General features: G+C 38.6%; 1 protein-coding gene across 1 annotated transcript in view; it reads left to right on the plus strand.

The window, feature by feature from the left end:
- LOC143297210 (protein SPMIP7-like) overlaps nt 1-1076 on the plus strand; it is a 46115-nt gene extending 45039 nt beyond the window's left edge. The window contains exon 10 of the mRNA XM_076609425.1: nt 1-1076. This exon is cut by the window's left edge and continues 5565 nt beyond it. The gene's annotated coding sequence lies outside the window, so the exon portion shown is untranslated.
- The last annotated feature ends 3670 nt before the right edge of the window (nt 1077-4746 follow it).

Below are 4746 nucleotides of genomic sequence, written 5' to 3' on the forward strand. Positions count from 1 at the left end.
ATAAATTGTAGTATGGGTTATGTAGAAAATGCATACAATAGTGCATATGTGTGTGTATGTGCATGCACATACATACATTCGTGTGAGTGTGCGTGTGCATGTGTTTGTGTGGATGTGTGCATTTTGTGTGTGTGTGTTCAAGAAGCTGGATGTCATTAGCAAAGGAATGGCTAGAAACGGAGTGTGCATGCAATAAGAGAGGCTAGAGGCTGAGTATACAGAATGAAGGGTGCAGGTCCAAGTACCGAACCTTCGGGCACACCATGACCAAGGGGAACCAACATTGTATATTGGTCATTCATTCTTTGACTAAGACTGAATGGGATCTCACTGTTTCTGGCTGCCTCTGTTTCTGCATACGTTATGCAGCTAGTGAAAACCTGGCTAAAGTCTCAGCCAGCTATTCTCAGCTATACACAAAAACATGTCATTAGGGTTCAAATAATGAAAATCAAGATTTTTACATATTTCGCATCTTTGAAGTCTTATCTTTGCTGTCAGTAAGTATCTTAACATAAAACTGCCTGAAATTTTAGTATTTTTAATGTTTTCAGGTGCATGCACTGTTAGCTGCTGCACATATTCGTTGCTAAGTTGCAGTGTTCAGTGCCTTTGACTCCAGGCTTTTCTGAAATTTTGTCAGTGGATGATGTGGCAATACACTTAATGACTTCAGTCAGTAACGTTATTTTGATCTGGGATCTAAGGCTGAAGTTCAAAAGATTCAACAGCATTACAGGAAATGTTTTTTATTCAAACATGCGGCCTTTGTGTGTCATAGGAACATTCACTGTCGCTATTGACTGCTCTCTTGTGTCATGATCTCACTCCTCCACTTGCCATTCTTGACTTCGCTTGAGTACAGAAAGAAATACAAATTTTCCTGTGCTTTGTTCAGACTATATAGAAATTTATAGTTTATTTATTTCTTCAATAAATCTTTTGACACCACATACAACGTAACAAGTTCAAGATAAACCTTGCTCTAAAGTTACAAGCAGGCAAATGTGGGTGTTTTTTTTCATGAGTTGATTTCAGTCACACCAACTTGAAAAAATCATAGAAAAAAAAAACAACTTTGACAGATAGATCAGTTCCGTTTTTTGTATGTTAGTCTGTGATTTTGAAACTTTCTGGAAGTACACAAATGCATAATGATAAATTCAGACTTTAGCCGGGTTTTCATGCCATGGCTGATTAACTCACTCCAGATGAATGGCCCCGAACGAGGCCCTACTGTTTACAACCATTTCAGCCGAAGCCTCATTGGGGCTTCAGATAGTTTTGAATTTTTGGAGTGGCACCTATTTTCCATCATGATGTTGTATGCCAAGAATATTTTAACTGACCTTTCCACTGCGACCAATAAATGCAGTGTGTTGCTGTGCTCGTGAGCAAGAGAGTTATTTTCTAGGTAACTGGTTCATGTGAACAGTGTGTATCAACAATGGCGTCTGACCCAGTTTTTTTTTTTTTTGTCACGAGGCAGAAAACAGAATTAGATGAAGGGGTCCTGTCATTGCTATATTATGTTCTGAATTTAATCTGTTTCAAACTCTGTGTGCTTTCTTGGATTCATGTACAAGTCATCAGTGCAAATTTCAAATAAAAAATATGGATACTTTCATCATCTCAGTGTATAGATAGCATAATAAGGGAGGAAGTTTTATATTTTGTTCCCAACTAGTTATGTTACTGATGAGTTTGGAAGTTTTCAGTTCATAAATTCTAACATGTTTTTTGGCAGTTTTATTTTTACCTATACAAATGTGTCATCTGTGGGAAAGTCAGGAGAGCTATCTGACATTACTAAGTAAGTTATAAAAAAAAAAAGAAAAAAAAAAAAGACAAGTCATTTCTGGAAAAGTTATACTGCATGATGCTGAAGCTGGTGGCTTCAAATGAGAGAGGAAATGGACTTTGTATTTCTTATTTCATATGTCTGAGTATCTACATGTTTTTGTTCTCCATGAATTTGTGAGAGACACTCCCCAGTGCCCTGTAAAGAAACTTGGATCAGTCTGCATTCTAGAGCAATCTTTTTGAGCACTGAATGCTGGTATCACTTACTGCCGGTGTGTGGAGATATCCTGGTCATTCTGTGATTGATGCCACAACAGTATTACTTATGGTACATTCATCATAAAGTCATCGAATGTGGATATTTGCTGGAATATTTTGGTTTGTGTCTGTTCATCAAGTGTTAACAATCTTTTTATGTTTAATTATAATTTATTTAATTACAGCATTACTGGAATCAGTGTTTAACTGCCAATTAATAATAAAGCTTTTTTTGTGATCAATAGAAAAAGCATTCAATTTTTTATGTCATGTGTGTGAGACAGACATGTGAATGGGTGCGATTCAGACAGCATATACTGATTTGATCAGTATATATCAATAATAATAATTTTGAAGAAGTCTTATGAATATGTGAACTGCAACTCCTATGCACATATATTCAGTTCATAAACAGGCTTTTTGTGTATTTACTGTACAATTAAGGGTGCCTTTCTCTCTGTTCTGAGACAGTGATGCATGAATGTTGTGTAACCTATGAACAGCAGTCATTGATCACAAGGGAATGATGGAGGGGCACAAAGGGATAAAAGATGGAACTGAAAACCTTTTAAACTGAAGAACCTGTACAAACATTCTTTACTTTTCATTTACCCACACTCAATATATTTTTGAGGAATACCATTAATTTCTGAAAAAAAACATCCTTTTGGAAAAGAGTATTAAACAGTTCAAGGCGAAGTTTCCAGGTAAATCATCAACAACAATAATCTTGAAAATGTCATCCAAGTACACATGTATTAAAATGGGGAGTTTTATTATACTCCCTGTTTGGTTAAATATTCTTACCATGTCAAAACTGATGTAAACCAGCCCTATCGGTTTGTTCCTCTTGGACAAAATTTCATGACCACTCAGTGATAAGATGTCTCGCAAATAGTCCACGGTCTGCTAGCCAATCAAACACCACTTCTGGCTGGAGCTAATTACTCATTCCAATGGCCAGCAGAGAAATGCCCCATGTGAACCATGGCAGGAACTGCATGGGCAGGCATTCAAGTTTGACATGGTGAGTGTATTCAACTTAAAATTATGTTAACCAAACTGGTAAATACTAACTCCCCATTCTGGTGTCATATGCTTTTCCATGTCAAACTGATGCAGAATTCAAAGCAAAAGGAGGGCGATGCCTACTGATTAGCCTGGGGAAGCTTTGTAACAGTAACAGCTGAGTTAGCTGCAGCAAAGGAAACCCATAAGAACCATCTGCCCAAAGCATACAGAATTCCCTGAGGTGGCAGTTGACAAAGGGAATCTCTGAATGGCAGAAGGCTATCTCTAAAACATGTCAGTGAGGTACAGAGTGCTGAAAGGTGTCTGAAGTGGTGATAGTGCATGCCTCAAGTGCTCTTGGAATCCAGCAGCTAAGAAACTAATCAAATCAAATCAAATTATGATGCTTAGAGCCTCACTGACCACTAAGGCCATCTCAAGGCTATTGCACACAACCACTCCCCACTTAGGTTAACTTGGGGTCAGGCCTGACCACAACTATCCCCAGTCCCCTTCCAGACTGTGTTAGGAGGTTGAGCTATCCCACCTTAATGTCTTCAAAGATGCATCAACCCGATCGCAAACAGGAGCACCCATGGGCTAGGGCCAGGTCTCCCTGGAGAGTACAATCCCAACCTCATGGGTACGGCAATCGCAGGGTAGTTTGCAATGCTTAGCGATTGAGGCAAGTCAGTCCCAAGTAGTGTGGCGAGGCCATAAGAAGAGGAAAGGAACAAAGCAGAGCAAGACGAATTTCACAATACAAAACATTGAATCAGGTGTCAAGAGCTGACACAAACAATGTAAATGATAGGAATTCTGAAGTGAAAATGCCCTAGAAATCCGCAACAAACAACAAACATGCAAGAAAATAACATTTCCAGTGCATAAAAGGTGGCAAAGACAGAGCAAGATGATAATGTAATTTATCTCAGGAATGGTTGCCATTAAGAAATGATTAATTAGCTCCAGCCGGAAGTGACATTTGATTGGCTAGCAGACAGTGTACTATTAGCAAGATGTCTAATCACTGAGTTGCCGTGAAATTTTGGCCAAGAGAAGCAAACCGACAGGCCAGGTTTGCATCAGTTTGACATGGTACAGTATACAACACCAAATGTACAGTAAGAAAACCTATTACTGTGGTATCAACTTATCTAGCTTCATTCCTTTGTGACTTAACAAAAATATCAACTGCATGAGTGTAAAAACAATCTGACTTGCCATGGAGAATTCAGTGAGTGGTGTGTGTGGTGGGTGTGGGTGTTATGCAGAGAGAGATAAAACACACAAGCAGATATCAGCTGGAATTTTGTTTTGAAAAAAATGGCCTATACTATGTTATCCGAATGCTACTCCAGTTTGTTCTGGCTTGCTGAATCCATACCTTCACTGCTGAGGCTAAAACAATGACGTCAAACAATACAGCTGTTATTCTGGAAAATGCAAACATTCCAACTGCATGCAGACAATATCATATTGAAGAGAGTAGACACATGCTTTGCACACAGGCAAGCATATAGCAACCTCTTTCTAAGAAGTCACTTCTGTTTTATTCAACTGTCAATGGTGATCCATATCATTCAATACTCCACTTGTCACCAGCCACTGCCAGTCTTGGTTATAAGAACTTAAATCATCACACAGTGTATTCCGTAAATAAACACACAGCAT

The sequence above is a fragment of the Babylonia areolata genome, chromosome 2, assembly GCF_041734735.1.
Source record: "Babylonia areolata isolate BAREFJ2019XMU chromosome 2, ASM4173473v1, whole genome shotgun sequence".
Lineage (NCBI taxonomy): Eukaryota > Metazoa > Mollusca > Gastropoda > Neogastropoda > Buccinidae > Babylonia > Babylonia areolata.